The sequence below is a fragment of the Eubalaena glacialis genome, chromosome 1, assembly GCF_028564815.1.
Source record: "Eubalaena glacialis isolate mEubGla1 chromosome 1, mEubGla1.1.hap2.+ XY, whole genome shotgun sequence".
Classification (NCBI taxonomy): domain Eukaryota; kingdom Metazoa; phylum Chordata; class Mammalia; order Artiodactyla; family Balaenidae; genus Eubalaena; species Eubalaena glacialis.
This window is the reverse complement of record NC_083716.1, coordinates 13,175,434-13,187,487: the sequence shown is the minus strand read 5'-3', so window position 1 is coordinate 13,187,487 and position 12,054 is coordinate 13,175,434. Positions and strand designations below refer to the sequence as shown.

Sequence of the window (12,054 nt, the reverse complement as noted above, 5' to 3'; positions counted from 1 at the left end):
AACTCTGATTCATTCTGTTCTTGGTGATGTTCTCATCATGGCAGGCTTCTCTCTTCACCAGCTTTGTGAGTGTATTAGCTTTCTATGGCTGCTGTAAGCAATTATCACAGACCTGGTGGCTTAAACAACAAAAATTTATTTTCTTACAGTTCTGGTGGTCAGAGTCTTACAAGAATCTCACTGGGATAAAAGGTGTTGGCAGGCCTCTGTTCCTTCTGGAGGCTCTGGGGAGAATCTGCTTCCTTGCCTGTTCCATTTTCTGGAGGCCTCCTGCATTCCTTGGCTTGTATCCTCTTCCTCCATATTCAAAGACAGCAATGTTGGGCCAAGTCTTTCTCAAACTACCTCTCTAGTTCTCTGGAGCGTGGAAGATTCTCTGCTTTAATGTTAATGAGAAAACTATCAAGACAATGAAAAACAAATATTGGGGGGAAAAAAGGACTCACAGGGTTAGATTAGGCCCAACCAGATAATCCAAAATAATCTCCTCATCTCAAGGTCCTTGACTTCAATCATATCTGCAAAGTCCCTTTTGCCATATGAGTTATCATATTCAGGGGTTTTGCCAATGAGGACGGGAACTCTTTTGGGGTGTAACTGTCACTTTGCCCATCATGGGAGTTTCTACACGCTCACACACCTTCCTAAACCAGTTTGTAAAACATAACAAAACAAAGCAGAAAACTCCTACATCTGTTTCTCCTGCATCTGTACTTCTTCCCTTGAGTCAGTATTTGTGCCTCGATATTTCACAGAACCTCTAGTCTCATTTCAGTGTTTGTGGCAAATGGAGACAGAATCCATGTACATCTAATACTCCAGCTGTTCCCCTGTGTAGGCGTAGAAAGAATCGGGCTGGGGCTTCCGGAAGCACCGCCTGGTGAACAGAAAGGAGACCCCGGAAGCGAGCTTTGGGTTGATCAGGATTGATCGTTGGGTCTCCTTGTTTGTAAGACAGGGAGGAGAAAGGGTTCATTCAACGCTTCCAAGGCCTCCTTCACTTTTCCCTTTCTCCAGAGTCTGTGGCTGTGTGTTTCTGCTCTGTTCTCTCCTATCCCTCCTCCGAGTTGCCTGTTGCTATGGAAACGCGCCCTCAGGGTCCTGCCTCTATCATTCTATTCTCATCTCTCGTTTTTCAATTCTTTCTTAAACTCACCTCCTGCCATCTATTTCAATATTGTCCTCTGGATTCATTCCTTGCATTTTTGTTCTCAGAATCACCCCTAGGATTTAGACATTCACTCATTTCAGGTGCCTGGCTCATTTGAGACATGATCCCTCTATAATTGTAATATGCCTGGGCTTGCGCTTTCTGTATGATTAATCAAGTTATGACCTCGGCAACACAGGCCTGTTTCAAACTTTTATAAGATGCCTGGGAGTTCCAATGCTATTTAAGGGACGATATAAATAGGAATTGTTCATTTAAAAGTCCTCCCAGGTGTTGAAAAGCAATCACCTGGTAACACCAAGGTACAGTATTAATATTTTTTCCAGAAAGACCCTATTTCTACTTGCAGATTTACAGATTTCATACTTTGCAAAGCTGGATGGAAGTCTTCATAGGCCCATCAATCAACACTTATCTTTCAAACAGCCTTCTGGACCTGGGTCAGGGGAAAATTAATTTCATAATAGAACCACAGCTTTCTTCTTAGGAATTTGAGATGTTTGTTCATTGCCAAGAGCACAGGGCTATAAAAGATAGTCCCTCATGTAACAGATATTACTTCATAAATGTGAGATCAGGGTAATCCTTTAGAATTTGGGGAGACTTTTCCAAAGTGGTGGAGCTAAAGGCCACAATGGTATCTGCTTCTTTGGGTGATTGCCCCAGGCAGTGTCATAGCGCTTTGGCAATGACTCAGCATCAGTATGCATAGTTGACTCCTCCTCATCCATCGCTAGTTTCTCTTGTGAGATTCCATCTTTCAGTATTGATTGAGAGCCCATCATGTGCTCAAGATGGTCAAAGTCTTGAGCATCTGGCCAAGAAGTCCTGTGGCCTTTCCCCTGAAATGTCCCCATGTCTTCACCTCTACCATCCCACCTGATCTCCTTGACTTGCAGCTTCAATTGCTCCGGCAAATTAAATCAACATACCACCTGCTACCAGAGTGATCTCCTCCAAACGCTCATGTGATAAAATTGGTTTAAAGTCTGTTGTTTGCCCATACCCTTCTAGACAATATCAAAACTCCTGAACATGGCCCCCCACTCCTACCCATCTGGTCTCACCTGCTCGCAACACCCATCTTAAGCCCCTCCTATAACTCTAGGCTTAAGCAGTAAGAGAAACTTACCTGAGATACTCTTCCCTCTTTTCTACCTTCTGTACTCTGGTTGTCCTTCAAGACTAAGTTCAGTTTTTTCCTCCCCAACACGTTGATTGTTGGAGGATCAAGGAAGATGTAGAAGGTTGCACATCAATGTTTGCTTTAACATCCCAGGAGCAGGATGGGCAGGAGGCTGGGAAAAGAGAGAGAAGTAAACCAAAAAAAAGGTTACTGTTTATATATTTTTAAAATATAATATCTATTTACATAAAATATATTTCTGGGCATGTTTCTCTTCAATAAGAGATGAGTGGAAATATGGCCACCAAAATAGGAATATCTAAGGGTGGCGGGAGTGCAGGCGATTTTCGCTGTTCACCCTCCTCTTTTTCTGAACTGTTCCCCTTGATTTCAGTGAGTATGCATTGGTGGTGCTCAGAGTCGCAATGCTGACCAAAGTATAGAGGCATTTCCTCTGTGTTCTAGATGCTTTACATCTAGTACCACATTGGAGCCTCACAACTGATACAGGATGACATCAGTACTACTGTTGCCCTCAGTTTGCAATGGGGTGCAGAGGCCCAGAAAAGATCATTAACTTGCCTGAGTCACATGGCTCGTATGTGGCAACACCAGTCTTGATCCAGATTTAACCAGGAGGCAAAACTGCTTTGCTAATTAAAAAAAGACATTAACGCCATTTTCACGCTGGGAAAGTGAAGGTCCTCCTTTCTGGGTGTTCTTTTCATGATCTGCCCTGTAATCCACCTGCCAGACACCTCTGTGTGGCCAGAGGGCAGCTTCATCGCATCTTCGTCCTCCCATCCCGGTCCTGGGCACAGAGCCGGCTCCTAGGGAAAGTTTACTTGAGGAAGGTTGCTAACCCTTACTCTCTCTTTCCAACAAAATGATGAAGCCAGAGAAAGAGTTTGAAACACAGTATCTCTTGGTTTATAAATGCTAGTGTGGATATAGAGGAAAAAAAAAAAAAAACACCCTGATTTCTAATATGTACCTTATTAAAGTTATTACTGGGTTTTAAATTGCATGTGAAGACTGAATTCAATGACTAGAAAAAGCTATTAAGCCTTTAATATAGAGTGGAAGTTGTTGTTTTTAAAAATGCACAGTCTGTGTAATATACACCCTGAATCAGACCTGCCAGAGAAATGGACTACTTTACAGTTATCATTCATGCAGACTTCAAGGGAAAGCTGACTGACTCAAGTTCCTGCTTGCTCAAGGGCCATATTTCACACTGCAAACTTTTAACCATGCTTTTTGCAAGTCATAATTAATGTTAAAACGAGCCTAAAATTCTCACAATTTTTATGGTGGTTAATTAGGGAAACCCATGAGTAGCTTCACCACAAACATTAGGTAGAACCATATTTTGTATTAGTCACTGAATAATGTGCCCATTAGAAAGATGCTTGGGATAAACTGGACTTTATTGCACCCTCATCATTTCATGAGCTGCAACAAACTGCAAGAGTCAGGTCAACTTGCAGGTCGAGCTGCGTGGGAAGTTCTTTTAACACCGTGCTGGGACCTTTAACGATGGGTGTTTTTAAAGGGCTTGTGTGATTAGGTGATGTTCTCTCAAGATAACCTCCTTTTTTAATTAATTCGAAGTTAACTGTTAAGGGACCATAACTGTATCTCAAAATCCCTTCAATTTTGTGTGTGTGTGTGTTATTTATTTTTATTTTTTTAATTTAATTTAATTTGTTTATTTTATACAGCATGTTCTTATTAGTTATCTATTTTATACGTATTAGTGTATATATGTCAGTCCCAATCCCCCAATTCATCCCACCCCACCACCCCCCGCTTTCCCCCCTTGGTGTCCATACGTTTGTGCTCTACATCTGTGTCTCTATTTCTGCCTTGCAAACCAGTTCATCTGTACCATTTTTCTAGATTCCACATATATGCGTTAACATACAATATGTTTTTCTCTTTCTGACTTACTTCACTCTGTATGACAGTCTCCAAGTCCATCCACATCTCTACAAATGACCCAGTTTCATTCCTTTTTATGGCTAATATTCCATTGTATATATGTACCACATCTTCTTTATCCACTCATCTGTCGATGGGCATTTAGGTTGCTTCCATGACCTACCAGGCTATTGTAAATAGTGCTGCAATGAACATTGGGGTGCATGTGTCTTTTTGAATTATGGTTTTCTCTGGGTATATGCCAGAGAAATGTATGTGCTGGGTCATATGGTAATTCTATTTTTAGTTTTTAAGGAACCTCCATACTGTTCTCCATAGTGGCTGTATCAATTTACATTCCCACCAACAGTGCAAGAAGGTTCCCTTTTCTCCACACCCTCTCCAGCATTTGTTGTTTGTAGATTTTCTGATGATGACCATTCTAACTGGTGTGAGGTGATACCTCACTGTAGTTTTAATTTGCATTTCTCTAATTATTAGTGATGTTGAGAAGCTTTTCATGTGCCTCTTGGTCATCTGTATGTCTTCTTTGGAGAAATGTCTATTTAGGTCTTCTGCCCACTTTTTGATTGGGTATTTTGTTTTTTTAATATTGAGCTGCATGAGCTGTTTATATATTTTGGAGATTAATTTTTTGTCCATTGATTCATTTGCAAACATTTTCTCCCATTCTGAGGGTTGTCTTTTTGTCTTGTTTATAATTTCCTTTGCTGTACAAAATCTTTTAAGTTTCATTAGGTCCCATTTGTTTATTTTTGTTTTTATTTCCATTACTCTGGGAGGTGGCTCAAAAAAGATCTTGCTGTGATTCATGTCAAAGAGTTTTCTTCCTGTGTTTTCCTCTAAGAGTTTTATAGTGTCCGGTCTTACATTTCGGTCTTTAATCCATTCTGAGTTTATTTTTGTGTATGGTGTTAGGGAGTGTTCTAATTTCATTCTTTTACATGTAGCTGTCCAGTTTTCCCAGCACCACTTATTGAAGAGACTGTCTTTTCTCCATTGTACATCCTTTATCATAGATTAGTTGACCACAGGTGCGTGGGTTTATCTCTGGGCTTTCTATCCTGTTCCATTGATCTATATTTCGTTACTGTCGATTTCCTCTTTTAGAGCTGTTAACAGTTGCCTTATGTATTGAGGTGCTCCTATGTTGGGTGCATATATATTTATAATTGTTATATCTTCTTCTTGGTTTGATCCCTTGATCATTATGTAGTGTCCTTCCTTGTCTCTTGTAACATTCTTTATTTTAAAGTCTATTCTATCTGATATGAGTATTGCTACTCCAGCTTTCTTTTGATTTCCATTTGCATGGAATAACTTTTTCCATCCCCTCACTTTCAGTCTGTATATATCCTTAGGTCTGAAGTGGGTATCTTGTAGACAGCATGTATATGGGTCTTGTTTTTGTATCCATTCAGCGAGCCTGTGTCTTTTGGTTGGAGCATTTAATCCATTCACATTTAAGGTAATTATCGATATGTATGTTCCTATGACCATTTTCTTAATTGTTTTGGGTTTGTTTTTGTAGGTCCTTTCTTCTCTTGTGTTTCCCACTTAGAGAAGTTCCTTTAGCATTTGTTGTAGAGCTGGTTTGGTGGTGCTGAATTCTCTTAGCTTTTGCTTGTCTGTAAAGCTTTTGATTTCTCCATCAAATCTGAATGAGATCCTTGCTGGGCAGAGTAATCTTGGTTGTAGGTTCTTCCCTTTCATCACTTTAAATATATCATGCCACTCCCTTCTGGCTTGTAGAGTTTCTGCTGAGAAATCAGCTGTTAACCTTATGAAAGTCCCTTCACTTTTGCCATATAATGTGCACTCATCACGGGAGTGAAACCCCATCATATCACAAGTTCTGCCCACATTCAAGGGGAGGGGATTACACAGGACATGTACACAGGGAGGCAAGAGTTTTAGGGGACATGTTGAAATTCTGCCTCCCAGTCACCCAGTAGGAAGTGGCATTTCTGTGACATGAAGGCCCATACACTTGACATCAAGGTCTGGGTTCAGAAACACTCTGGAATATCTAAAAGATGAAAGAATGGTTATGAAAGCACACTGCAGGCTGCAAAAGGCTAGGAGAATGGGGGTTAGTATTACTGTTTCTCATCCATCAGGGTCCCCTCTTTTTCCTCCATCTATGCTATAAAGACCTTACTGATCTCTGGAGTTTAGCTCACCTGATCCCTGCCTTCTCTGAACGTTGTTTCCCTGCCTTAGTTACCTTCATGCCAACAAGTTTACTTTTTCCTTCGTTGATTTTCTCTCATTTGTCCTTTTAGTAGGCTGGATAATGCCTCTAGAGATATGAGGTCCTAAACCCTGGAATCTGTAAATGTTACAGATTTGGAAAGGGGGTGTTTGCAGATATGAGTAATTTAAGGATTTTGAGAAGGGGAGATTATCCTGGATTATCCAGGTGAGCCCTAAATGTAATCACAAGTGTCCCGTAAGTGAGAGGCAAAAGAAGATTTGACACCCAGAAAAGGAGAAAGCTATGTGAAAACACAACAGAGAGAGATGTAAAGATGCTGGCCCTGAAGACTGGAGTGATGTGACCATAAGCCAAGATACGCTGGCAGCCACTGGAAGCTGGAAGAGGCAAGGAACTGATTCTCCCTTTGAGCCTCCGGAGGAAACATAGAGCGGCTGACACTCTGGTTTCGGCCACTGATATTGATTTTGGATGTCTGGCCTCCAGAACTGTAAGAGAATACATTTCTGCTGTTCCAAGCTGCCAAGTTTGTAGTAATTTGTTATAGCAGCTACGGGAAACACAGTCTGTAGGAGCCTTGAGAGATTTCCTAGAATGTTGTGTAGTCATTAAAAATATTCAATGAGACTTTGTAACCACACGAAAAACATTCACGCTACAATGTTCTCAAACAGCAGGGTTAAAAATAAAAGTTGCTGGTGTAGTAAGCACAGCTATGTAAAAATGCAGAGAAAAGAGACTGGAAAGAACAGGGAGTAGTACTAGAGCTGATGATGTTTCCTCTTTCTATGTTTTGTTTTCAAAATCTAGTGAACCCTATTGCTTTTGTACTGGGAAACTTTGTAATTTTTTAAGAGGAGGTGCCTCTGGTAGCTTCTGAAGTGCTGTCTACTGCTTGGTTATCATGCTGGGCAATAACAAAGATGCCAAGGTCTAGACTCTCCACTGTGGACTGGGTTAGAGTGAGACAGGGACTGTGTCTGCCTCGTTCACTGCTGTACCCTCCGTACAGGGACGGTGCACGTTTGTTGACTGACAATGAGCAGTTGGACAAGTGTTCAGGGCCCTGCACGCAGCACTAACTTCCTTTAAACAACACAGGTGAGGAGAAGGATGCCTGGAACAGAGCTGGCTTGCATACAGAAGGCACTCAGCATTGGATGGATCAAACCACATGGCAGGAAGTTATCCTGGGCAGGGCATGAGTGCACTGCAAACATGCAATGGGACATGACTGGGATACTGGCCACATCCTCCAGATTAGGAAGGTCGGTGTCTTAGTCTGTTCAGGCTGCTGTAACATAAGACCATAGAGTGGGTAGCTTATAAAAACAGAAGTTTATTTCTCACAGTTCTGGAGGCTGGAAGTCCAAGTCAAGGCATGGTCAGATTTGGTGTCTGGTGAGAGCCCACTTCTTGGTTCATAGAGGGTCTTCTAACTGTGTCCTCGTGTGGCAGAAGGGGTGAAGGAGCTCTCTGGGGTCCGTTTTATAAGGACACTAATCCCACTCATGAGGGCTCCACCCTTATGACCTAATAATCATCCCCAAAGCTCCACCTCCAAATACCATCACACTGGGGGTTAGGATTCAACACATACATTTTGGGGGGACATAAACATTTAGCCCATCACAGTCAGAAAAGAAAATATTTTGGTGGGGGGGCAGAGAGGATCCTTTCCTGATGCTTAAAATGCACCCCAGCCCTGGAGGGTACGTGTGTGTGAAAACATAAAGGTACCTCCTCCTTCCTTCAGCTCTCTCTGAAAATCAAAGATTAGGTGCTCCCACAGTGACTGGGGAGTAAACTGAAGGACTGGAATTAATGAAAGAATAAATGGCCAAAATTCTGAGTTTTACAGAACACATGAGCGTAATGAACATGTCTGTTCTCCTATTATATCCCTAGCATTTATCGTAAGGCCTGGTACTTGCAAGACACTTGGCAAATATTTGTTAAATGAATGAAAGAAAACCCAGGAAGTCCCCTGAGCAGTGATGGGAAAGAGGATTCTCCTCCATCCCCTTCCCCACTCACCAGGGGACAGGTGCCAGCACACCTGGGAGAGCCCAGAAGCACAAGAAGAAGTCAGGCAGGGGAGAGCCAGAGCCTAGCAGCAGAGGGTTGAGCCCAACACTCCCCCTCAGCCTCTCCTCCTCAGGAAGGAAAGTGCCCAGGGATCCTGGGAAACCCTTGAAACTTTGGCTTCTGGATTTCCTCACTCAAGGAGTGAAATGGGGAAATTAATAGTGACCTCCATTCCCCAAGATTATGGGGATTAACTCAACAAGACTTGCAAAGTGCTTTTAAAATTCAATTTTCAGGGCTGAGGAGGCAGGCTGCTGCGGTAGAGGAGATGGGCTTTCCTTCTCATGGGGTCACATCTGGGGCCTTTGTCAAGAAGGAAAGTAATTTCAAGATAGTGATCAGCAAAGGTCAGACCAAGGACACCAGAGATCAAGGCAAGGGAAGGAAGGGGGCGGTCAAGGGACAGCGAGAGGAAGGCAAGGACCTTGTTTTGAGCAGTCCCCAGACAATCTCTACAATGGTGAGAGGGAGGCAGGGTACCCAGGGCCTAGTCCAGTCAGCGACCTTGAACCTCAGCTTCCCATCTGGGGGAAATGAAAGTGGTTGGATTCAATATGGCTAAGGGCCCTTTCCGATTTGTCAATTGATGCTATTTCTAGCTTCTGGGGTGCAGATTTTCCAAGAATAAAGGGGAACAGAGTTTTGAGCCACACCACACCCTACATTGATAACCTCATCTTTGATTGGATAATTTGAGTTTTCCAGAACTAGAATTTGGAAACATGAACAATTTTGGAAGCAAACAGTTGTTGAAAACACAGACCTAGAACTTACGACGTTAAGCCCCTTCAAATTCATTATCCTTTTCTTTTTGTTTAAACAAAACCAAAAAACCCCAACAGAAGGGGAACCAATAACTTTAACTCCCTCTTTTCGAATCACAAGCTTGAAAACTACCTGGCTGATGAAGCTCTGTTGAAGTTTCCAACATTCACCCTTGGATAGCGTCATGTGGTGGAAGGACGTGGCTTTGCAGCTGCCTCCGTGGCCATGAATGAACTGCGTTGGATGAGCAGGTCACCAAACCTTCCTGACTCACTGTTGTCACCTCTGACATGTTGGAGTATGATGTGGATTAGTACTAATTTAGACAAAGTGTCTCGCTCTGTATTGGCCCAGGGTAACTCCTTAATCCATTAATATTATTATTTTGGAATTGTAATTAACAATTAAACATTTGAAGTATGTGATGCTCTAAGTATTACAAACGTAAAAGATAGAAATTCCTTTGTAGATACTTCCAACTCTTCTAACTACTAAGACAACAAAGGCATTAAAACAAAACAAAACCCCTGAACGTCCACACAGGGTTCTGATCACCCAAAGAGCACAAGTTGCAAAAAATCACTTTTTTCCCCAACATCAGTAGAATTTAACTCAAAGCATGGTATCATCTTCAGAAAACTCACAGCATGGGAGAAAAGTGCTATCAGCCTGCAAGTGCCTAGATGTCACCCCCAGAGTGCCAAAATCTGTGATACGATACGATGATGTGTTGGTGCAAAAGGGCAAAATGTTTTTCGTTGTTATTGCAATGTGTTGTGTGTATGTTTCTTTTGCCCCCAGTTCACATACCATCAGCAGAGCCGAATAACTATTCATATTACCTGGAGGTCATTTTTCCTCCCAAGAAACTCAGAGCAGGTTACTGAAGGGAAAGGGAAATAAGAGTGTTCCTGATGATGGGGAGAAATCAGAGAGGATACACAGTTTCACTCAGCATGGCCCTCGGAGGGGTCTCGGCTCGGAGGGCAACCTGATAGCGAAGCTAGAATCTCCGTCTATCGATGTACTAAATTGATGGCAATGAAAAGAATCCTCCCCAGACACAAAAGTACACTTGTTTTCAGATTAATGTATCCTGAATGTAAGCTTTTCAGCCCCTTCTCTGAAGGAGTTAATGCGTGCTTGCTTCAGGCAGAGGCAGAGCCTTGGTAGTGTTATTTTTTAAAGTATTTGCTTGCAGGAGTGACCTGACCACTTGCTCGTTAATACACAGAAGGACTGTTCTTTCCTAATATCTCAGGATACAAATTCACGAGGACACTAAAAAGTTTGTTTAAACTGGTGGCGACAGAGACAAGCCATGGTGCACGCTGGATGGAGGTGACATGCTTCCCCCTGGCAAAATCTAAAGTTGTCTCTACTGGGCCCCCATTTCCTCCTTCCACTTGCTACAGAGGATCTCAGTTACCTGCTGTTAAGCATCTTGGCCTTATCTTTGTGTAACCAATGCCCATTTCTCTTTTCAAAAATGACTAACAGGAATCCAGGGTATTGTGTTGAATTTTAATGGGTTATTTTGTTCCTGGTGTGTTGGTTTCCAAAAATTCTGAGAGTGGTTTCCTCTCTCCTGGTCCTTTAAAAATAAGACTAGGAATCCTCATCTCTGATGATGTTGAGAGTCGACGTCTTTCTAACAGCTGGGAAGGCTCAGTGGTGTAAGATTTTGGAGAAAAAAAAATCATATGGGGACCTATATTTTAGGATCTTTGAAATTAAGATACAGAATTTGCATGAAGTCTAAAGTGAGAGAGGCCAGGGAGTATAGACACCACCCTCTGGATGTGTGTAGTTGTGGGACCCTCTCTCTCAAAAAATGATTAGATTGACTTCTCACAAGTAACAAAATGAATAATTCCATACTCTTTATTAAAGCCATCTCTCAGCGTTTGAACATTGGAGGAGTATAGGTGTACTTTATGGAAATGTGTAAGACTAAGGGGTTTTCTTTTCTTTTTTCTCCCTCCCTTTTTTCTTTCCTTCCTCCCTTCCTTCCTCCCTCCTTCCCTCTCTCCCTTCCTTCCTTCCTTCCTTCCCACCTTCCCTCTCTTCCTTTCCTCCTTCCTTCATTTCCTTTTTATTTTTGTTTTTTGAGAAAATAAATCCAGAATTTTGTCTTTAGAGTTCAGTAATTTCCTAGATATCATGTCATGGAAAAAATTCTGTACCCAATGACATTGGCTTAGGTTGAACTTGCTGTGAGTCATGCTGCAGTTCCCATGGATAGCTATCACCTTGTCCAAGATCACTAGGAGGGATTGTGCTTTTTACAGTGCATGTGTAGTACATCTTTCCCCTAAACAGAATTTGGTCTCAACCCGAGTATAAACTCCTTCAATTTATTTTTTAACATCTTTATTGGAGTATAATTGCTTTACAACGGTGTGTTAGTTTCTGCTGTATAACAAAGTGAATCAGCTATACATATACGTATGTTCCCATATCCCCTCCCTCTTGAGCCTCCCTCTCACCCTCCCTATCCCACCCCTCTAGGTGGTCACAGAGCACCAAACTGATCTCCCTGTGCTATACGGTTACTTACCACTAGCTATCTATTTTGCATTTAGTAGTGTATATATGTCCATGCCACCCTCTCACTTCGTCCCAGCTTATCCTTCCCTCTCCCCATGTCCTCAAGTCCATTCTCTACGTCTGCGTCTTTATTCCTGTCCTGCCCCTAGGTTCTTCAGAACCATTGGTTTTTTTTTTTTTTTTTAGATTCCA

The 12,054-nt window shown here is 42.1% G+C and overlaps 1 protein-coding gene across 1 annotated transcript in view; it reads right to left on the bottom strand.

Annotated features, from left to right (window-relative positions):
• Window positions 1-2,406: 2,406 nt before the first annotated feature.
• RAB11FIP2 (RAB11 family interacting protein 2) overlaps window positions 2,407-12,054 on the bottom strand; it is a 93,619-nt gene continuing 83,971 nt past the window's right edge. Inside the window, exon 6 of the transcript XR_009701231.1 lies at window positions 2,407-2,469. The gene's annotated coding sequence lies outside the window, so the exon portion shown is untranslated. The remainder of the gene's footprint in view (window positions 2,470-12,054) is intronic.